This window comes from Rhinoraja longicauda, chromosome 24 (genome assembly GCF_053455715.1).
Source record: "Rhinoraja longicauda isolate Sanriku21f chromosome 24, sRhiLon1.1, whole genome shotgun sequence".
In the NCBI taxonomy this organism is placed as follows: domain Eukaryota; kingdom Metazoa; phylum Chordata; class Chondrichthyes; order Rajiformes; family Arhynchobatidae; genus Rhinoraja; species Rhinoraja longicauda.
Genome location: NC_135976.1, coordinates 33,026,705 through 33,050,746, shown reverse-complemented (window position 1 = coordinate 33,050,746; position 24,042 = coordinate 33,026,705). Strand labels below are relative to the sequence as shown.

Here is a 24,042-nt window from a genome sequence, read left to right as displayed (position 1 = left end):
ATAAGCTGATACCAGATCTATCACAAACCAGGATTCAAGCTGGAATCAGACAGGAGGCTCATTGAGTAAGGTGAAATTAATGAGGAATTTGTGTAAAAGACACAAAATTGGCTCAGGGACTGCCAACTAAAGATGGCGCTGAGTGAATGGGTTACAGACGAGGAAGTGTTTCACGGTGCAGCTCCCAAGGGTAAGACACCAGTTCATTAATCTTTGCAGTGTTTATAAATGTCCCAGACTACAGAGCAAGATTGTAAAGTTTGCAGATGATTCAGTAAGTGGAAAAGTAGTTGATTACACAGCATAGTTCTAGTTGGCCGGGGTGACACAGAGAGGTAGCTGAGTGCAAAAAAAGAATGCAAGGGACATCTACTCAAGGTGTGCCTACCCTGAAGAAGTTCTCCTCCTCTCTCTGAAGTTTAGTTTAGTTTAGTTCAGAGATACAGCATGGAAACAGGCCCTTTGGCCCACCGAGTCCACACCGACCAGCGATCCCCACACATTAACACTGTCCCACACATACACTAGGGACAATTTTACATTTATACCAAGCCAATTAACCTGCAAACCTGCACGTCTTTGGAGTGTGGGAGGAAACCGAAGATCTCAGACAAAACTCACGCAGGTCAATAGACAATAGTGGTGCAGGAGGAGGCCAATCGGCCCTTCGAGCCAACACCACCATCCAATGTGATCATGGCTGATCATTCTCAATCAGTACCCCGTTCCTGCCTTCTCCCCATACCCCCTGACTCCGCTATCCTTAAGAGCTCTATCCAGCTCTCTCTTGAATGCATTCAGAGAATTGGCCTCCACTGCATCCTGAGGCAGAGAATTCCACAGATTCACAACTCTCTGACTGAACAAGTTTTTCCTCATCTCCGTTCCAAACGGCACTACCCCTTATTCTTAAACTGTGGCCCGTCACGGGGAGGACGTGCAAACTCCGTACAGGCAGCAGCCGCGGTCAGGATCGAACCCGGGTCTCCGGTGCTGTGAGATTGTCCCATGGAAATTTCCTTATAAAGTGTCCTTTACAGCCAGTCTGGCTGGCGGTCTTTTCCATAAACACCCTTTGTCAAATCCTGAAACGGTGCCTTATTTTGTGAAATAACCCAGTGTTTAAATGTCTGTGTTAGCTTTGTAGCTCGGTACTAATAGTGTAGGCACACCAGAGTCTCCTTCTCTCTCCAGAGATGCTGCCTGTCCCGCTGAGTTACTCCAGCATTTTGGGTCCACCTTCAATTTAAACCAGCATCTATCTATCTGCTCTCTGTTTTATTTCCTGCACATCTGCAGTTCGTTCCTACACTTTGTTCTGTGTGACTGTGTACGGTGTGTAAACCTGCATCTGCAATTCCTCCCTACACATTTCCTCCCATTAATTCCTCAAAAGGGTTTCAGGTTTTTAAATGTCGACAGGATTTGCAGGCAGTCCATGGGTGGAGGCGAGTACAAGAGAAGCCACGAAGTCTCTCCTTTGGAATAGTCTCCCTGGCCAGGGACAAGAGTTGCTGGCGAAGACAATTTTCTCGTCGACTTCCTCTTCCTTCTGGCTGTGTGTGTGTGTGTGTGTGTGTGTGTCTATGTGTGTGTGTACGTACTGTACGCAAGCGCCGGTCTGTTACATTTCACCCCGGCATTAGTTTCATCCTAGCGGTGAATGAACAAGACAGCCTACATCCCACATCCTACAGACCAGCCTCACGTTGCAGGTACGCCTTTACACTCTCTATGTTTAACTACCTCTACATGTTTGCCTTTTTAATCTCCTCTCCCACCCCCACTCTATTTATGTAAAGAAACCAGCCCCAGATACCACCAGCCTTGCTCCAAACTTTCCTTAAAACTTTCTTTTGTCGAGAGCTATATTTCTTTTTGTTGTTGCCTCCGATGGAAGGTGTGTGTGTGTGTGTGTGTGTGTGGTGGGTGGGTGTTTGTGGGGGGGGGGGGGGGGGGAGGGGAGGGGGTCGATGATGGTGGGAATGGGTGGATTTTGAGAAGAACGTGTAGTGTTTTTTTTTTTAACGCGACGCTGTTGTTTGAAAACAAAAGCTAGCGAGTCTTGTTAAAAGACAAAGTTGAACGCTTACCCCATTGTAAGTCATTTGAAACGGGCTGTGTGTTCAAAGGGTGGGTTGGTCTTAATACCCACTGGTTTCTCCGGCTTGAAATCTCGCCACAACACAAAAAAGAAATAGTATGAAGATGGTGTTTAAAATTGATTAAAAATTGCCTCCCTCTCCCTCTCTCTCCTCGCTCTCTCTCCCGCCTCTAATTTCTCCTTCCCGTTTCTTTCTCTGTGTTATTTTCAAACTTGCAGGGAATAGGTGTGCGAGCGAATATCATTTAACACGCGGTTATTAATGTCTATATAAAGGAAAGGGTCTCAGAGGCTAGTGACAAAAGAAGGCAGATTATGTTGTGGCTAAATTATCTGGAGTCACTTCATGAGATTCTCCTACTAATGTTCTCCTGAGGTTGTATGTAACCTGTATCCTCTCCCCTCTCCCCCCCCACCCCCTTCCTTCCCCCTCCCCTTCCTCCCCCTCACCCCCTTTCTTAAGCTGGAGAGGGAACAGAGGTGTGTGTGAGGAAATAAATGCAGATGCTAGTTTAAACCGAAGATAGGCACAACATACTGGAGTAACTCAGCGGGACAGGCAGCATCTCTGGAGAGAAGGGAATGTGTGGAGTTTTGGGTTGAGACCCTTCTTCAGACTGCGAATGCAGATTTACGAGGATGTTGCCAGGACTAGAGGGTGTGAGCTACAGGGAGGAGGTTGAGTGGGCTGGGACTCTATTCCTTGGAGCGCAGGAGGATGAGGAGTGATCTTACAGAGGTGTGTAAAACCATGAGAGGAATAGATCGGGTAGACTCACAGTCTCTTTCCCAGAGTTGGCGAATCGAGGGCCAGAGGACATAGGTTTAAGGTAAAGGGGAAAAGATTTAACAGGAATCTGAAGGGGCAACTTTTTCACACAAAGGACGGTGGGCGTATGGAACAAGCTGCCAGAGGAGGTAGTTGAGGCAGGGACGATTCCAACATTTAAGAAACAGTTAGACAGGTACACGGATAGGACAAGAGACAATAGACAATAGGTGCAGGTGTAGGCCATTCGGCCCTTTGAGCCAGAACCACCATTCAATGTGATCATGGCTGATCATTCTCAATCAATACCTCGTTCCTGCCTTCTCCCCATACCCCCTGACTCCATTATCCTTAAGACTGTTTTGGAGGGATGTGGACATATCAACACATGCAGGTGGGACTAGTGTAGCTGGGACATGTTGGCCGGTGTGGGCAAGTTGGGCCGAAGGGCCTGTTTCCCCACTGTATCACTCTATGACTATGATTATGACCAAATGAATTAGCACAGAATTACACTCCTATTAATAGCATCCGGCCAACAGCTAGGTATTTGAACCAGGTTTATTTTGTTTACAGTGAAAATAATAGTAAGTATTACCGAGATCTGTCTCCAACTAGATTTTTATGCCATGTCATTGCTGCGTGCTTTAATGGGTGACTCTGCCAGGTTAGCAAATAAATGGAATAATATTGAATGCCAAAGACAGACACAAAATGCTGGAGTTACTCAGCGGGTCAGGCAGCATCTCTGGAGAGAAGGAATGGGTGATTACTTCTCTCCAGAGATGTTAGATGGAGTTCTAGGGGCCAGTGGAAGTTAGATAGAGCTGTAGGGGCTAGTGGAATCAAGGGATATGGGGAGAAGGCAGGCACGGGTTACTGATTGTGGATGATCAGCCATGATCACAATGAGTGCCGGCGCTGGCTTGAAGGGCCGAATGGCCTCCTCCTGCACCTATTTTCTATGTTTCTATGATGTTTCGGGTCGGGACTCTACTTCACACTGAATGGTCACTGTCCCCACCCTCTCCATCTCCAACCAGTGAAGGTTTGGGTTTAGGTTTATTCTTGTCACGTGTACCAGGGTTTTGTGACTGTGGCAATCTGGGAACAGCCCGGTGTGGCAGCGCTAATATTTTAGGTGCCAGAGCTGCCACTGGTGCCGGAGCGGCCGCTGTTAAATTCCCCGCTCGTTAAAATTCCCTGGTTTATTCTGGCTTTTCTTTACAGAGGGGCCGGTGCGGCACTCCCATGAGCCCCGGCAGCACTGCGCTCCCTGGAACAGCCCCATTCAAAGCCACCAAATCTACCTTAAATAAATACAATCGAGTCAAACTCGAGCACAGTAGATCCAGTGGCGCAGAGGGGCAGCGTTAGAGTTGCTGCCTCACAGCGCCAGTGACCCGGGTACGTTGTACGTTCTCCCCGTGACTGGGTGGGTTTTCTCCGGGTGCTCTGGTTTCCTCCCATACACATTCCATAGACTTGGAGGTTTGTAGGTTAATTGATATTGGTAAAATTGTATATTGCCCCTTGAATGCAAGATAGAACTAGTGTACACATGATTGTTGGTCGGTGGGATTTGTGGGCCCGGCTGTATCTCTAAACTAAACTAAACTCTGCACACTGGATTGTAGGTTAATTGGCTTCTGTAAATCGCCCCTTGTATGTAGGATCGGAAAGAACCAGCGTAAGGGATCATTACTGGTCGGCGCGGGTTTAGTGGGCCGAGGGGCCTGTCTCCACGCTGTATCTTTAAACTTAACTAAATTAAAAGGTAGAGCAAAAGGGAAGACACAGGGTGCAGAATAAAGTTCTCAGCATTGTAGCGCATCAGTTCCAGAGACAAAGTCCAATGTCCGCAATGATGTAGAGGAGAATCAGGCAGTAGACAAACGCAAAACGCTGAAGTAACTCAGCGGGTCAGGCAGCATCTGTGGAGAAAAGGAATAGGTGACGTCTCGGGTCGGGACCCTTTTTCAGACTGAGGGGAATCGGACAGTGCCCTGGCTTAAGTAAGGACGGTTCCAACTACACAACAGTTGCTTCAGTATGACTGTTAAACGCTCAAGATCGTGAAGATATAGAACATAGCACACCACAGAAACAGAAACAGGAACAGGCCCTTTGGCCCACAATATCCGTGCTGAACATTATGCCGCGTTAAACTAATCTTCTTAAACTTCTTAAGAAGTCTAAGACACAGTTGGACAGGTACATGGATAGGACAGTTTTGGAGGGATATGGACCAAACGCGGGCAGGTGGGACTGGTGCAGCTGGGACATGTTGGTCGTTGTGGGCAAGTTGGGCCGAAGGGCCTGTTTCCACACTGTATCACTCTAAGGCTCCTTTGTTCACAGAAGGTTTGTGTGCTGTACAGATTGTCGCAGTGCAAACATCGTCCCTTCTCTCCGTCGCTCATCCCAGCCCCTGTGTGCCATTGGCGGTCATTGTCTTTATTGTAACAGGTAGAGTAACCACTGGAGTAACTGAAAGGAGCCATTGGCCATTGAGGTCAGGCAGTATCTCTGGAGGACATGGACAGGCAACGTTTTGGGTCCTGACCCTGCATCGGTAAAGGAACTGTGCCCTTCTGATTGGATAGGCGGAAGTGAAACTTGCATTTATACAGAATCTTTGCAGAAAGCATTACTTCAAGGCCCGAGGGGCAAAGTTTAAGGGAGATGTATGGGGTAGGTGATATACGCACAGAGGGTGGTGGGTGCATACAACGAGCTGGGGTGGTGATGGAGGGAGATACCATAGAGGAGTTTCAGAGGCTTTTACATAGGTACGGATATTATATAGGAGAGGCGCAAAATGCTGGAGTAACTCAGTGGGTCAGACAGCATTCCTGAAGTACATGGATAGGTAAAGTTTCGAATGTTTAGACCTTAGAGATACAGTGTGGAAACAGGCCCTTCGGCCCACCGAGCCCGCGCCGACCAGCGATCCCCCCTACACTAGCATCATCCTACACACACACACTGGGAACAGTTTACAATTTTACTAAAGTCAATTAGCCTACAAAGCTGTACGTCTTTGGAGTGCGGGAGGAAACCTACGCAGGTTACGGGGAGAACGTACGAACTCTGTACAGACAGCACCCGTAGTCAGGATGGAACCCGGGTCTCTGGCGCTGTGTGGCAGCGACTCTACTGCCTCGCCACCGTACTGAGTTCCTCCAGCGATTTGGGCTTTGCTCAAGATTCCAGCATCTGCAGTTCCTTGTTGTTACCCCCCCCCCCCCCCCCCTCCATTTTCTAACGAGTCCTATATTTACTGTTGTATTTTCATGCTGTATGCCTTGACTTGCAATGCCACCTACAAAGATTTTCAAACATGCCTGCCTTTTGTGCTGCAGCCCAGATACGCCTGCATGGAAACATGCCCTCACTGGTCACAATGTGCATCCCTCGCCAGGCCCGACTCACACTGTTCAGGAATTCCCACCTCCTCACTTTACTGATATTTTGCAGAATAATCATTCCTGCATTTCTTGCATCTTTCTCATGGCAGTGTAGAGCCACACGACATGGGGAAACAGCAGTGGAGCAGCGGTAGAGTTGCTGCCTCACAGCGCCAGAGACCCCGGTTCCATCCTGACTGCGGGTGCTGTCTCTGTAGTTCTCACTGCGATCACGTGGGTTTTCTCCGGGTGCTCCGGTTTCCTCCCACACTCCAAAGACGTGCAGGTTTGTAGGTTGGAAGAAGGGCTGCAGAAGGGTCTCGTTGAGTCTGAAGAAGGGTCTCGACCCGAAATGTCACCCATTCCTTCTCTCCCGAGATGCTGCCTGACCTGCTGAGTTACTCCAGCATTTTGTGAATAAATACCAGGTTTGTAGGTTAATTGGGTTCGTTAAAATTGTAACTTTGTTCCTAGCGTGCAGGATAGTGTCAGTGTACGAGGTGATTGCTGGTTGGCACGGACTCGGTGGGCTGAAGGGCCTGTTCCCGCGCTGTGTCTCAAAGTCTAAAGACCCTTCGGCCCAACTCATCCACCGCTCCCTCCCAGTATCAGCTCGGCTGTGGGATGCCCCCACCACCCCGGGGAACGAAGGTGGACGGGCGAGGAGGAGAAGGACGACGGTTCGCTGGTCGATCCACATGCCAAGAAAGGCAACAGCTGGAGGCCCGCAGAAGCCTGGGGCTCGCCTGGATTGGGCACCGCTCATTAGTCCTGGAACGTGGACTGGACTTTGTAAATGGTGCCCCGGGGGGCACTGTAGGCTCGGACACTGTAGGCCCGGACACTGTAGGCCCGGGGGCCGCTTTAGGCCCGGACAGTGTAGGCCCGGACACTGTAGGCCCGGGGGACACTGTAGGCCCGGACAATGTAGGCCCGGAGGCCCGGGCGCCACCTAACAGAGGTTGCTTTGCAACCTGCCTCCCGGCCCGGACGGCCACCATTGGCGGAGCGGGAGCACTTGGCCGCTGGCTGGGTGAGGTCAGGTGGGGCGTGGGGCGGTGACGTCACCCTTTGTCCCTTATTTGGGAGTGAGAAAGTTGGCAACCCTACGCCCGTCGTCATCACCGGCTCCCACCAACCTCCCGCTCTCTGGTCTTCGGGGGACGGGCAGGGCAGGCTATGCCCACCCTCCGGACCGTGATCGGCAAACTTTGAGCAGGATCGGCACAACTGGATCCCGGGGTTTTCCTGAATGTTGGCACTTTCAGTCACTTGGAACACACTGGCCGAGTCAGATTTCACTGGCAGATTAAATTTCAACTTGTGGCCAATTTATCTGGTTTATGGAATGTGTATTATAATTTTGAGCAAACAATGATTTTTTTCTGTGTCAAAGTCTTGAACAAAAGTCGAAAGTTGTCAGTTAACTCTTTGTTTGTGGAACATTACCACACTATTTGCCTGGATTGAGTGGATGTAGAGAGGATGTTTCCACAAGTGGGAGAGTCTAGGACCAGAGGGCACAGCCTCAGAATGAAAGGACGTACCTTTAGAAAGGAGATGTGAAGGATTTTTTTTCGTCGGAGGGTGGTGAATCTGTGGAATTCATTGCCACAGAAGGTCGTGGCCAAGTCATTGTTAAGGCGGAGATTTGCAGAATCTTGATCGGTCAGGTTGTTCATGTTCATAAGTGATAGGTGGTGGCGCAGCGGTAGAGTTGCTACCTTACAGCGAATGCAGCGCCGGAGACTCAGGTTCGATCCTGACTACGGGCGCCGTCTGTAAGGAGTTTGTACGTTCTCCCCGTGACCTGCGTGGGTTTTCTCCGAGATCTTCGGTTTCCTCCCACACTCCAAAGACGTACAAGTATGTAGGTTAATTGGCTGGGCAAATGTAAAAAATTATCCCTAGTGGGTGTAGGATAGTGTTAGTGTGCGGGGATCGCTGGGCAGCGCGGACCCGGTGGGCCGAAGGGCCTGTTTCTGTGCTGTATCTCTAAATCTAAATCAAGTTTACTCTGTTATTAAATCATAGCTGATCTATCTCTCTCTCTCCTAACCCCATTCTCCTCCCTTCTCTCATTAATCCCATACCTAAGTCTTGATCAACAATCTATCTATCTCTGCCTTAAAAATATCCATTGACTTGGCCTCCACGGCCTTCCATGGCAATGGATTCCACAGATTCACCACCCTCTGACTAAAAAAAATCCTTCTCATCTCCTTCCTAAAGGAACGTCCTTTAATTCTGAGGCGATCACCTCTGGTCCAAGCCAGGGGTTCTGGGGAGAAGGCAGGAGAATGGGGTTGAGAGAGAGATAGATCGACCATGATAGAATGGTGGGGTCGACTTGATGGACTGAATGGCCCAATTCCGCTCCTGGAACTTATGGACAACTTAACTTTTTTTAGTTGAGGCACCTGTGTTATGCCGTGTCTCCCATTCGCCTAAACACATTTTTCCATTTTATGTAAACATTTATAAATATAAAACATCGACAAATAATTTAAATGGGGAATGCACAAGAAATGTTATGAACCATGGTGTGGTCTGTGACACATTCGCCTTGTACTTGCTGGAATTTATAAGATTGAGGGGGGATCTTATAGAAACTTACAAAATTCTTAAGGGGTTGGACAGGCTAGATGCAGGAAGATTGTTCCCGATGTTGGGGAAGTCCAGAACAAGGGGTCACAGTTTAAGGATAATGGGGAAGTCTTTTAGGACCGAGATGAGAAAGTTTTTTTTCACACAGAGAGTGGTGAATCTGTGGAATTCTCTGCCACAGAAGGTAGTTGAGGCCAGTTCATTGGCTATATTTAAGAGGGAGTTAAATGTGGCCCTTGTGGCTAAAGGGATCAGGGGGTATGGAGAGAAGGCAGGTACGGGATACTGAGTTGGATGATCAGCCATGATCATATTGAATGGCGGTGCAGGCTCGAAGGGCCGAATGGCCTACTCCTGCACCTATTTTCTATGTTTCTATGAACATAGTTCGCAAGGACATTGAGAAGGGAAAGGTTTGTTGATGTGGTCTATGTGAGAGGTGAAATATACGGAGCATAAAGAGCTCGTGTTCCGGTAAATATTGTGATTCATGTTTGCGCTCTATCTGCGACCCGGGTTCGATCCTGACTACGGGCGCTGTCTGTACGGAGTTTGTACGTTCTCCCCGTGACCTGCATCGGTTTTCCTTGAGATCTTCGGTTTCCTCCCACACTCCAAAGACAAACAAATGTGTAGGTTAATTGGCTTGGTATTAATGTAAATCGTCCCTAGTGTGTGTAGGATAGTGTGTTATTGTGCGGGGATCGCTGGTCGGCGTGGACTCGGTGGGCCAAAGGGCCTGTTTCCGCGCTGTATCTCTAAACTAAACTGAACCATGGATAGGCACAAATTGCTGGAGTAACTCAGCGGTACAGGCAGCATCTCTGGGGAGAAGGAGATGGGTGACGTTTCGGGTCGAGACCCTTCTTCAGACTTCTCTCCAGAGATGCTGCCTGTCCTGCTGAGTTACTCCAGCATTTTGTGTCTATCTTCGTTTTAAACCAGCATCTGCAGTTCCTTCCTAAACTAAATCACGGCCTCACTAAAATGATTGGCGACGTTTTAAATCCCAGTCTCGTATAAATGCAAGCCTTTTCAGTGCCACATAACTGAATGTATGCAGCAGATAGACACAGAGTGCTGGAGTAACTCAGCGGGTCAGGCAGCATCTCTGGAGAACATAGATAGACACAAAGTGCTGGAGTAACTCAGCGGGTCAGGCAGCGTCTCTGGAGAAAAAGAATAGGCGACGTTTAGGGTTGGAACTAGGGTTGCCAACTGTCCCGTATTAGCCGGGACAATAAAATCCAATACAATACAATATATCTTTATTGTCATTGTACAGGGGTACAACGAGATTGGGAATGCGCCTCCCATACGATGCAATAATTTAATTAGCTAGTCAGTATTAATTTAAACAACCCAATGAAACAAATTGTAACAGTTTTAAAACAGAATAAAGTGCAAGTAGATCTGTGCCGGTTCACTGTGCGATGTGACCATCCGGCTCAGCAGGACCGGTTCATAGCAGCTATGGCCCTGGGGGTGAAGCTGTTCCTGAGTCTGGAGGTGCGGGCGTAGAAGGCCTTGTATCGTCTGCCCGATGGAAGGAGTTCGAACAGACTGTTGCAGGGGTGTGAAGAGTCTTTGTGGATGCTGGTGGCTTTTCTGAGGCATCGTGTGTTGTAGATGCCCTCCAAGGCTGGTAGCTGTATTCCGATGGTCCTCTGAGCTCTATGGACTACCCGCTGAAGAGCTTTCCCCTCTGCCTCCGTGCAGCTGAGATATTTTGGGCTAAATTAGATTGTCCCGTACGGGACCGCCCTTGTCCCGTATTAGTAGGGGTTGCCAACTTCCTCACTCCCAAATAAGGGACAAAGGGTGACGTTGGTGAGGCGGGAGCACGTGGCCGATGGCTGGGTGAGGTCACGTGGGGGCGCGGGGCGGTGACGTCACCTTGTCCCGTATTTGGGAGTGAGGAAGTTGGCAGCCCCAGTTGGAATCCTTTTTCAGACTGAAAGGTAGAGGTGCTAGGGAGGGAAATTGGTGCCGAAGAAAAGGCCAGAACAAATCAGGGCCGCCAACAGATGTCCTCGCGAAGGGAAGAGCCCACAATTGCCCATTATTGGCTGGCAAAGTGGCCATTTTATTCCCCCCAGGGTAGCGAAATCGAAAACCATCGAGCCAGACAGCGCAAGACCCGGCCCAAAGAGTCCACGCCGACCATCGAACCATGTAATCTCGCTTTCTCGCCCACTCCCCTCCAAACTAGGGGGGGGGCAATTTACCGGAAGTCAATCAACCTACAAACCCGCACGCACGTCTTTGGGAGGTGGGAGGAAACCGGAGCACCCCGAGGAAACCCGCGCGGTCGCAGAGAGAACGTGCAAACTCCACACAGCCAGCGCCCGAGGTCAGGATCGAACCCAGGTCGCTGGCGCGGCGAGGCAGCAGCTCTCATTATCTCCAGCCGTGGTATTGAGCAGTTTGGGATCATTTACCGCATTAAAGACTTCACACGAACGCACTTTGCTGTTCAATTGTGAATAATAATCCTATGTACGGTAATTCAAGGTTAAATTAATCTCCTTCCTGTGCAGGAGGAACGTATTACTGGTAGATTGTGCAGCTATCTCTAATCATAAGAAATCTCTCTAATCGGATTCAAGTGCTTTTGAGCTTTGTATCACCCGTGCTTCTATAAGTAGAATGATGAAACCAAACTAGAGGTGGAGCAAAGGGGAAGATTCAGAGAGCAGGATATAGTTCTCAACATTGTAGCGCACCAGATACACAGACAAAGTCCAATGTCCGCAATGGGGTAGAGGTGAATCAGACAGTGCCCTCGCTTATGGAAGGGCCGTTCAGAAGCCTGATAGCAGAGGGGAAGAAGCCGTTCCTGAGTCTGGTGGTGCGCGCTTTCAAGCTTCTGTACGTTCTGCCAGATGGCAGTGGGGAGAAGGGGGAAGGATTGAGTTTGGAAATGTCTTTTGATAATGTCAACTGGTTTTCTGAGTCCGTGTGGACGGAGTGAATGGTGGGGACTCTGGTTCCGTGTGATAAGCTGGACTACACCCACAATTTAGTTTAGTTTAGTTCCGAGATACAGCGCAGAAACAGGCCCTTCGGCCCACCGAGTCCGCACCGACCAGCGATCCCCGCGCACTAACGCTACCCTACACACACTCGGGAGAACTTACATTTATACCAAGCCGATTACAATACAATATACAATACAAACTTTATTGTCATTGTGCAGTGTACAAGTACAGAGACAACGAAATGCAGTTAGCATCTTAACCTGCAAAGCTGTACGTCTTTGGAGTGTGGGAGGAAACCGGAGCACTAGCGGAGAAAGCCCACGTAGGTCACGGGGAGAACGTTGAAACGCTGTACAAACAGCACCAGCGGTCAGGATTGAACCCGGAACTCTGGCGCTGTGAGGCAGCAACTCTACCGCCGTGCCGCCCAATGTATCACAGAGGTCCCGTGATGAACTCTGCAATTTTTTGTGGTCTTGGGCAGAGCTGTTTTCAACCCAGGATGTGATGAATGTAACCTTGTGCTTTCTGCCGTGTATCTGTGCTTACGGACTCAAAACAACTGCAGTATATTTTGCTTTTCATTGTGGAAGACCTTGCTTTGATAGCAAACCTTTTTTTTCAATATTCCTCCCATAAATGCAATGATGTTGTAGTGGGTGCGGTCACCGCGGTAATCAGGCCAGACGCCAGGTGAGTAATCAATAACTTTAATAACTGTATTACCTGTAGTATCAAGCACCGCACTCAAGAAGAAGAAGGTGAGTCGACACACCCAAACCCTTTATAGTCCCAGACCACCTGACCCAAGGGGACTGACCCAGGAAGTGACCTAATCCCTCCCGTCCACTGAGTGCCGAGTGGAATGACCAAGGGAGTGGCCTAGCCCCCGGGTGCCGCCACAATGTTTTTGTTCACAATACAATTTGCACAACCTTGACAACAAAAATAATCGCCCCTTTAGTTTAGTTGAGAGATTTGGTGTGGAAACAGACCTTTCGCCCCACTGAGACCACACTGACCATCGATCACCCGGACACAAGGTCATAAGTGATAGCAGCAGAATTAGGCCATTCGGCCCATCAACTCTACTCCGCACTCAACCATGGCTGATCTATCTTTCCCTCTCAACTCCATTCTCCTGCCTCCTCCCCATAACCCCTGACACCAGGGTTGCCAACTGTCCCGTATTAGCCAGGACATCCCGTATTTTGGGCTAAATTGGTTTGTTCCATACGGGACCGCCCTTGTCCCTTATTAGTAGGGTTGCCAACTTTCTCACTCCCAAATACGGGACAAGATGACGTCACCGCCCCCGCGCCCCCACGTGACCTCACCCAGCCAGCGGCAACGTGCTCCTGCTCCACCAATGGCGGCCGCCTGGGCCGGGAAGTGGGTTGCTAGGCAACCTCCGTGAGGTGGCGCCCGGGCCTCCAGACCTACACTGTCCGGACCTACACTGTCCGGAGCTAAAATGTCGGAAACCTAGAGTGTTGGGACCTAAACTGTCGGGACATACAGCATCTGGGCCTACAGCGTCTGGGCCTACAGCGTCTGGGCCTACAGCGTCTGGGCCTACAGCGTCTGGGCCTAAAGCGTCTGGGCGTACAGCGCCACCCCCCCCCCCCCCCAGGCCTAATACGGGACAAGGGCGGTCCCGTATGGGACCAACCAATTTACCTCAAAATACGGGATGTCCCGGCTAATACGGACAGTTGGCAACCCTATTTGCAGTAGTTAAATGTTTTTCTTTAGTGTCCTGCCGTTTGTCATTTCGCAACCGAGCCTAGGCTTGCAGAGTTCCAATCTGCAGTGTTGGGACATAGTTGGCAATGATGTGATGTGAAGCTGCCTGTTCCACAGCTGGGCCAGGCTTATGTGAGATAAAATAGTTGGACTAAACTGCACGTTTAAAAAAAACCGTGAGGTCTCTGTTGTGATTCAGTGGCTGGCGCTACCTGCTGTTATATTTGAGTGTCTCCTGCACTTTGTGTCTTATTTCACTTGCTTCCTTTGGGTTGGGTCCTACCCTACATCCTGTGAAAAATAAAGAGTGGACTTGTAAATTGCTTGTCCAGAATGGCAGATTTCAGCAGATGGAGGGAGGCCAGTCGGACTGAAATGTTGTAGAACTGCAGCGTTACTATTTCCAGTTCCGTATCTATGGTTTAGAGAAGACATATCTTTCACGTGATCATTTCGATGAGTCCAACTCCCAACTGAAAAGGTCAGCGTTGCAAGTGTTGATGCCAACAGTTTGTTTTAACTTGCAGCGTTAACCCTTTCCTTCGCTCCCCCCCTCCCCCCCCCCCTCCCCATCCCCTGCTCCCATGACCACAGTGCATTAGATTCTTCTCCTCAAACATTCCTGACGCACAGCAAATAAACACTGCACACTATTTCACCGTCCAGCACAGTGCAATATGATGTCCACAAGCAGCTGCAACTTGCCACGAGTTTCTGGTTGTTTTAAGGTTTTTTTTTGGTCACAGAGTGTAAACAGTGTGGAAACCAGCCCCTCGGCCCAACTTCACCCACCGACCAACATGCCCCATTTACTTTAATCCCACCTCCCCGTGTTATAGAGTCATCGAGTCATACAGTGTAGAAACTGGTCCTTTGGCCCAACTTGCCCACACCGCCCAACATGCCCCATCTACACTAGTTCCACCTGCCCCTGTTCAGCCCACATCCCTCCAAGCTTATCCTCTCCATGTGCCTGTCCAAATGCTTCTTAAACGTACCCGCCTCAATCAAGGTGGAGGGGAGAGATTTGATCGGAACCCGAGGGATGACTTTTTCACTCCGAAGGTGGTGGGTGTAGGGAACGAACTGCCAGAAGAAATAGCTGAAGCAGGTAGAATAACAACATTTGGAAGAAATTTGGACAGGTATATGGATAGGGAAGGTTTGGACGGATGTGGACTAATCGTGGACTTGCTTAGATGAGGCATCTCATGGTCGAGATGGGCCAAAGGGCCTGTTTCCATGCTGTATGACTTCAGGTGCATAGAAACATCACTACCTGCAGGTTCCTGCCCAAACCTCACTTCATGCCACACACCAGGTATCTGGTATGCTTGCTTTCAGTGTGTGCAAGAGTTAGGAAGTCATGGTGCAGCTTAATAGGACTTTGGTGAGGCTGCATTTGGAGTGTTGCATGCAGTTCTGGTCACCCCCCATTTCAAAATGGATGTGGAGGCTTTGGAAAAGGTGGAGAGGAGGTTTGCCAGAATGATGCCTGGGTTAGGAATTATTAGCAACAGGGAGAGTTTGGACTGCCTGTTTTTGTGCTGTACTGCTGTATGATCTGTGTTACATATGTACATTCAGCATCCCTGACTCACTGGACCCACATCAATTTGCATACAGGGCAAATAGATCTACAGAGGACGCCATCTCTCTGGCTCTTCACACTGTCCTGACTCACCTAGAGAGACAGGGCACGTACGTGAGGATGCTATTCATAGACTATAGCTCCGCCTTCAACACGGTCATCCCCACCAAGCTCATCACCAAACTCCACCAGCTAGGCCTTAGCTCGTCATTATGTGACTGGATCCTGGACTTCCTGCTGGAACGACCGCAGGCAGTGAGAATGGGCCCGCACCTGTCCTCCACTATCACCCTGAGTACCGGCACACCACAGGGCTGTGTTCTGAGCCCCATGCTCTACTCCCTCTTCACACACGACTGTGTTCCTGCATTCGACACCAACACCATTGTCAAGTTTGCAGATGACACAACGGTGATCGGGCTGATCACCAACGGGGATGAAACAAACTATAGAGCGGAGGTGCAGAACCTGGCGGACTGGTGCTCGGATAACAACCTGTCCCTAAATACCACCAAGACCCAGGAGCTGATCATCAACTTCCGTAGGTCACATAACGGGGAATATGCCCCGATCTCTATCAACGGGGTCAGTGTGGAGAGAGTGTCCAGCTTCAAGTTTCTGGGCACTCACATTTCGGAGGACCTAACATGGTCCAATAACACTGCTGCGCTGGTCAAGAAGGCACAACAAAGACTGTTCTACTTAAGAACACTGAAAAAGTCTGGTCTACCCCATCAGTTGCTGACGACCTTCTACCGCTGCACCATAGAGAGCATCCTAACGCATGGAATCCCTGTGTGGTACCTCAGCTGCACGGAGGCAGAAAGGAAAGCTCTACAGCGGGTAGTCCATAGAACTCAGAGGGCCATCGGAACACAGCTACCAGACTTGGAGGGCATCTACAACACACGATGCCTCAGAAAAGCCACCAGCATCCACAAAGACTCTTCACACCCCTGCAACAGTCTGTTCGAACTCCTTCCATCGGGCAGACGATACAAGGCCTTCTATGCCCGCACCTCCAGACTCAGGAACAGCTTCATCCCCAGGGCCATAGCTGCTATGAACCGGTCCTGCTGAGCCGGATGGCCACAACGCATAGATCAACTTGCACTTTACCCTGTCCAAAACTGTTACAACTGTTCGTTTCGTTGGGTTGCTGCTGTCTAAATTACCTAAATTATTGCATCGTATGGGAGGCGCATTCCCAATCTCGTTGTACCCCTGGGTACAATGACAATAAAGATATATTGTATTGTATTGTATTGTATTCAGATGGACTTGGAAATCTATGGTAGTTGCTAAGTCTAGGTTAGTTTAGTTTAGAGATACAACATTGAACCAGGCCCTCTTGCCCATCAAGTCCGTGCCGACCAGCGATCACCCGTACACCAGTTCTATCCTACGCACGAGGGACAATTTACAGAAGCCAATTAACCTACAAACCTGCACGTCTTTGGGATGTGAGAGGAAACCTACGTGGTCACACGAAGAACGTACAAACTCCACACAGACAGCACCCGCAGTCAGGATCGAACCAGGGTTCTCTGGCACGGTGAGGCAGCAACTCTACCGCTGCGCCACCGTGCCACCCCGCTACTCGACGTCTGTCCCCTGTAGTGGTGTGGGACCACCTTCAGCAGAGTTTGCACTGTTTGGTTTATTGTCACGAGTACCGAGGTACAGAGAAAAAGTTTTGTTGCGTGCTATCCAGTCAGCGGAAAGACTATACGTGACTAAATGGCAACAGTTGAAGGAGGAGGCCCACCATCATTGTCTTGATCAATTAGAGATGGGTGATCCTGGTCTCCTCCATTGTCCGAGTGAGGCTAATCGCAAAGTGGAGGAACAGGATCTCATATTTCCCTTGGGCAGCTTACGCCCCAGTGCCATGAATATGAATGTCTCTAACTTCAAGTAACCCCGGCATTCCCTCTCTCTCCATCCCTCCCCCACCCAAGTCACACCAGCTTCTAGTTATCACCCAACAAACAGCTAACAATGAGAGACACAAAAAGCTGGAGTAACTCAGCGGGACAGGCAGCATCTCTGGAGCGAAGGAATGGGTGACGTTTCAGGTCCCAATTCCTCCTCTCCAGAGATGCTGCCTGTCCCGCTGAGTTACTCCTGCTTTTTATATCGATCTTCTGTCCAAACCAGCCTCTGCGGTTCCTTCCTACACAAACAGCTAACAACGGCCTGTTTCCTTTATCATCGTTACTTTTTTGCATATCTTTCATTCATTGTTCTTTATCTCTCTACATCATTGCCTACATCTCTTGTTTCCCTTTTCTCTAACCAGTTTGAAGAACGGTCTCGACCCGAAACGTCACCCATTCCTTCTCTCCAGAGATGCTGCCTGTCCCGCTGAGTTGCTCCAGCATTTTGTGTCTTATCGAGAGATGGGTGATAAATACTGGACGTGCCCAATAGACCAGCATTTAATGCCCATCCTTTATTGACCTTGGGATAGTGTTGATAAAATAACACATATACAATTGATAAAATAACACAAATACAAAATATGGAGGAACAGCCTTTGTACAGACTAATTCTAGTCATGGTAACATCCTGCTCAGATTGCCTGTCTATTCTCACAGTCTTTCCGTGAACACTAAAGGACCTTGATTTATTGAATACGTGTTTTGTTATGAAATCATGTTACCGACTGCAAATAAAATTGATCAATAGAATTGAATACAAAATGTTCAAACTACTGCAAAGACTGGAAGCCTGTAAAACAACCAGACAATGCTGAATGTTGATGAAGGTCATGGATCTGAAACCTAAACTTTCTCTCTCTCCATCTTTGATGTTGCTGAACTTGCTACGTATCTCCTGAAATTTCTGTTCCAATTCAGGATACCATCAGTTGCACTGTTTTGTGTAAGAAGGAACTGCAGATGCTTGTTTAAACCGAAGGCAGATGCAAAAAGCTGGTGTAACTCAGCGGGACAGGCAGCATCTCTGGAGAGAAGGAACGGGCAGTGTTTTGGGTCAAGGCCCTTCTTTAGCCTGGCACTGTTTTTGTGACATTTAGAAGTATCTCAGTCCTGCTCAGCCTGTGAAGATTGACAGACATTTAGTGTAGGAAGGAACTGCAGATGCTAGTTTAAACCGAAGATGGACACAAAATGCTGGAGTAACTCAGCGGGTCGGACAGGCAGCATCTCTGGAGAGAAGGAATGGGTGACGTTTCGGGTCGAGACGTCTATTGTCTATTGTCTATTGAACACAAAAACACAAGAAAATAGGAGCAGGAGCAGGCCAACCGGCCCCTCGAGCCCGCCCCGCCATTCAATCCGATCATGGCTGATCCTACCCCAACCCCCTTCCCACTATCGCCCTTCTTCCCACCCGAAAGAACCGTGTGATCTCCTGGGAGAGGCGAAAAACCGGATAAAAACCCTTCTTCAGACTGGTTTGAAAGACGTTTTAGTTTAGTTTAGTTCAATTTAGTTTCGTTTTAAGTTTTGTTTCTGTATAGTTCAGTTTAATTCTACCGAGGTTGTCACATCTACCGAGGTTGAGTGAAAAGTTTTTGCATGCTAACCAGTCAGCAGAAAGACAATGCATGATTACAATCGAGCCATGACGTTGCAGGTCGATGTATTTTCAACAGAACCGAGGAAAGGCTTTGAACTAAGGGTGGCCCAGTGAGGCAGTAGGTAGAGCTGCTGCCTCACAGCGCCAGAGGACCTGGGTTCAATCATGGCCACGGGCGCTGTCCCTGTGGAGCTTGCACGTTCTCCCTGTGACCTGCGTGGGTTTCGTCCGGGTGCTCCGGTTTCCTCCCACATCCCAAAGACATGCGGGTTTGTAGGTTAATCGGCCCGCTGTAAATTGCCCCCTAGTGCGTGGGGAATGGCTGAGAAAGTGGGATAACATGGAACTACTTTGTGAACGGGTGGTGATCGATGGTCGGCATGGACTCGGTGGGCTGAATGGCCTGTTTCCATGTCGCATCTTTCAGTTCAAGTTTGAAGATGTTAAGGTTTATGGGAAGCGATGGAGAAGGACTGGATGAAAGTCTGTAAGACGATGGAAGGCAGGAGAGCTTTTTAGTTTTCTTTTAGTTTTAGAGATATGGCGCGGAAACAGGCCCTTCGGCCCACCGAGTCCACAGCGACCAGCGATCCCCGCACACTAACACCATCCTACACACACTCAGGACAATTTACAATTATACCGAGCCAGTTAGCTTACAAACCTGTACGTCTTTGGAGTGTGGGAGGAAACCGAAGATGTCGGAGAAAACCCACGCAGGTCACGGGGGAGAACGTGCAAACTCCGTACAGACAGGAGCCGTAGTCGGGATTGAACCTTGAAATCCCCACCGGAAGTCCACCTGAAAACGTGGCGCATAGGCCGGGTGAGGCGGCCGATCTCGACCTCATCGGGACTTCCGCGGCCGATCGGCAGGTGGAATCTGCCCCCTGCGGCCGAGGCTCTGGAACTCCGGCCCAGCTGGAGCCGGCAGATCCGTCCCCATAGCCGACTCCCAAGGCCGGTATCTCGGATAATCCGGCAAGGCCTACGGAACCAAGGGTGCCGGAAAACCAGCAGTGGACCTGCACTTAAACATTTTTATGCTTTTCTTGAAACATTTCAAACTTGCCGTAGCGTCATCTTGAGTGAATTCTATGACAGGAATGAACTCCATTCGGCCCATCGAGACTGTGTAGACCAATCCCAATTGCCCCACTGCTGTCTGAAGAAGGGTCCCGACCCGAAAGGTCACCTGTCCATGTTCTCCAGAGATGCTGCCTGACCCACAGAGTCACTCCACGACTTATCGTGTCTTGTCGTGTGTAAACCAGCATCTGCTTCTACAATGGACCACAGTCGTTGGGGGATGCAGTTCACCACAATCTTCTCAATAGCTGTTGGGAATGAGCCGTAGACGTTTGCCGTGCAAGATAATAAAAATATGAACAAGTACAGAAAAAGATTCTTGAGCGCTGTGATTAGTTTTGACAGCTGGGCTTGCAGTGTTGTTGGCATTTGACCAAGGCTCCAGAATTTGAGGAATGTAGATACTGCTGAGGAGATTGGAGATAGGCCATGGATGGAGATGAAAACCAGGGGGGGAGTAGCTTAACGTAGATTGATTGCAGGTCAGCAGGGAGACAGACGGGTGATGAGTGGCCGGGATGTTCGGAGTCTTGGATAACATTGGTCGTAAGTGACAGGAGCAGAATTAGGCCATTCGGCCCATCAAGTCCATTCCGCCATTCAATCGTGGCTGATCTATCTTTCCCTCTCAACCCCATTCTCCAGCCTTCTCCCCATAACCTTTTTTTTTACACCCGTACTAATCAAGAACCGTGCTTAAAAAATACCTCATGACTTGTCCTCCACAGCCACCTGTGGCAATGAATTCCACAGATTCACCACCCTCTGACTATACCAGGGCCGGATGTGCGTGGTTTATTCCAAGGAAAGACACGGAATTCTGGAGTAACTCTGTGGGTCATTCCTGGAGAACATGGTTTCGGCTCAGAACCCTTCTTGAGACTGATTAACGTCATTGAAGCAGATACAATGATGTGGCAGAGGGAGCTGCAGATGCTGGTTTACCCCGAAGACAGACACAAAATGCTGGAGTAACTCAGCGGGACAGGCAGCGTCTCTGGAGAGAAGGAATGGGTGACGTTTCGGTTTGATGAATGGTCCCAATCCGAAACGTCACTCATCCCTTCTCTCAGAGATGCTGCCTGTCCCGCTGAGTTACTCCAGCCTTTTGTGTCTATCTTAGATACAATTATTACTTCAAAAGACGTTTGTAGAAATACATGGCTCGGGAAGGGAAATGAGGGCCATGGGGCAAATGCAGGCAAATGGGACTAGCCCAATATTACACTGGGTCAGCCTGGTTAAGGTGGACTGATGGGCCTGTTCCGTACTGTACATGTCTACGACTCTATAACTGGAAACAAAATATAGTCTGCCTTTTCTTAACTAGATGATCTGTTTAGTTCAGTTTTGAGATACAGCGTGGAAACAGGCCATTCGGCCCACCGAGTCCGCGCCGACCAGCGATCCCCACACACTAACACTATCCTACACACGCCCGGGACAATTTACAATTTACAAAAGTCGATTTAACCGACAAACTTGTATGTCTTTGGAGTGTGGGCGGAAATCGGAGAAAACCCGCGCGGTCACGGGAAGAACGTACAAACCTTGTGCTGACAGCACCCGTGGTCGGGTTGGAAGCCGGGTCTCTGGCGCTGTGAGGCAGCAACTCTACCGCTGCGCCACCGTGCCAGTTGTTTCTAGGGAAGAGGAACCTGCCAGGGCGCACTAATCAGACGTGTTAAACGACCCGAGTGTTAGATTAGTAGTTTGTGATCATCCCCCCAGTGTCCTCACGGCTTCCTTTTATCGTATTGCAAATATTAATTATTTACCTGCTGCTCACGATACACCCAGTTGGCAAGCAGCAGAAAGGCTAAAATCAATAGGACATTGGCTTTGCTCACAGAAAGATTTGTGAATTGAAAGTGTGGTAGCTGGGTAGAAAACGTAATAGTACTGGATAGATACCCTATTAGAGAGGGGCGCGGTGATGTACACAGAGAGCGGTCGGTCCCAGTCACAGTTTTCCATTACACATGGACACGTCGTGAATGTGTCAAGAAACGTGTGGGCGCAGTGGTAGAGTTGCTGCCTCACAGCGCCAGGGTCCCAGGTTCGATCCTGACTATAGGCGCTGTCCGTACAGAGTTTGTACGTTCTCCCCGTGACCTGCGAATGTTTTCTCCGGGTGCTCCGGTTCCCCACCGTGCTCCAAAGACGTACAGGTTTGTAGGTTGATTGGTTTCAGTGAAATTGTAAATTGTCCCCAGCGTGTGTCGGATTGTGTTAGTGTGTGGGGATCGCTGGTCGGCACGGTCTCGGTGGGCTGAAGGGCCTGTTTCCGTGCTGTATCTCCAAACGAAACTCTAAACTGAATGCAAGTTGAGAAATGGTGTTTATTTATTCGCTTTTTGTTTGATTGAAAGATGCGGGACCTTCGGCCCACCGAGTCCAGGCCGCTCATGGATCACCCGTTCACACTAGTTCTACGTTACCTCTCACCTCCGTCCACTCCCCACGCACCGGAGGCCAATTAACCTACAAACCCACACGCCATTGGGATGTGTGAGGAAACCCATGCGATCACAGAGAGAACACGCACACTCCACACATGACAAAAGCTTCTCCCTGTACTTCGTGCACCTGACAATAAACTAAACTCAACTCAACTCGACGAACCTCTGTTTCAGATTTCAAATATCTGTGACATTTGGTTTCCTGAGGCATTTTGACAACAGAGTCTTTGTTGCAAACTAGAAAATACACCGTCCGTTTGTACAATCAGGTTCCCACGGGAGAAACAAGGCCCTGCCCAGATCACATTGCTCCAAGCAATTCTGAGGATAGTTTTAGTTTTGGAGATGTGGCATGGAAACAGGCCCTCAGGCCCTCTGAGTCCACGCCGACCAGCAATCACCCGCTTACACCAGCCAAATAATGTAGAAGATCATGAGAGGAATAGATCGGGTAGGTTCTTTGTTTTGCGTACCATACACAATGGGGAGCCGACAGAGTTACAAAGCTACAAACACACTCGTCTTTGGGATGTGGGAGGAAACCGGAGCACACATCTCAGGGAGAATGTGCAAACTCCACACAGGCAGCACGGGTACGGGTGTCAGGGGTTATGGGAGAAGGCGGGGGAATGGGGTCAGGAGGGAGAGGTAGATCAGCCGTGGTTGAATGGCGGAGTAGGCCCGGACACTGTAGGCCAGGACACTGTAGACCCAGGGGGGGGGGGGCGCTGTAGGCCTGTACAGCATAGGCCCGGAGGCCCGGGCTCCACCTAACGGAGGTTGCTTAACAACCCGCCTCCCGGCCCGGGGCGGCCACCATTAGTGGCATCCCTAGTGAAAACGCACGCCTTCAGATTCAGGGACAGGTTGTTCCCAACTGTTATCAGGCAACTGAACCATCCTACCACAACCAGAGAGCAGTCCTGAACTACTATCTACCTCATGAGTGACCCTCGGACTATCCTTGATCGGACTTTATTGGCTTTACCTTGCCCTAAACGTTATTCGCTTATCATGGATCTATACACTGTAATGTAATCATGTATTATCTTTCTGCTGGCTGGATAGCACGCAATCAAAGCTTTTCACTATACTTCGGTACACTGAACAATAAACTAAACTGGGATCCTCTGGGATCAGAGTGCACGGCTTCAGAATGTAGATTATTTTAAAGCAGAGATAGTTAGATTCTTCTTCAGACTGAAGGGTCTCGACCCGAAACGTCACCCATTCCTTCTCTCCAGAGATGCTGCCTGTCCCGCTGAGTTTCTCCAGCATTTTGTGTCTACCTTCGATTTAAATCAGCATCTGCAGTTCTTTCCTACATAGTTAGATTCTTGATTCTTGATTAGTACGGGTGTCAGGGGTTATGGAGAGAAGGCAGGAGAATGGGGTTGTGAGGGAGAGATCGATCAGCCATGATTGAATGATGGAGTAGACTTGGTGGGCCGAATGGCCTAATTCTGCTCTTATCACCTACAACCTATGACCTAAAATGTACGTGTGACGCCACCTTCAAGGAAGTCCCTTCAAACCTGGTTGATCTCGCTGCTAAACAGCCACGCACAAACCTGCTTCAATGGCCGACAAAGTCTGCAGTCCGTGGCCCGGGTGAATCCAGGAGCACACGAGTACAATTTTCCATCCAAGTCGTATAAATGGCATCACATTAGACGGAAACTTGCTGTAATAAGTTGCAGGTTGTAAACGACTTTCTGAAGTATGGGTACAGTGGTC

General features: G+C 49.4%; 1 protein-coding gene across 1 annotated transcript in view; it reads left to right on the top strand.

The window, feature by feature from the left end:
* The first annotated feature begins 1,628 nt into the window (after window positions 1-1,628).
* Window positions 1,629-24,042, top strand: part of LOC144605595 (solute carrier family 45 member 3) — a 90,145-nt gene continuing 67,731 nt past the window's right edge. Inside the window, exon 1 of the mRNA XM_078421030.1 lies at window positions 1,629-1,715. The gene's annotated coding sequence lies outside the window, so the exon portion shown is untranslated. The remainder of the gene's footprint in view (window positions 1,716-24,042) is intronic.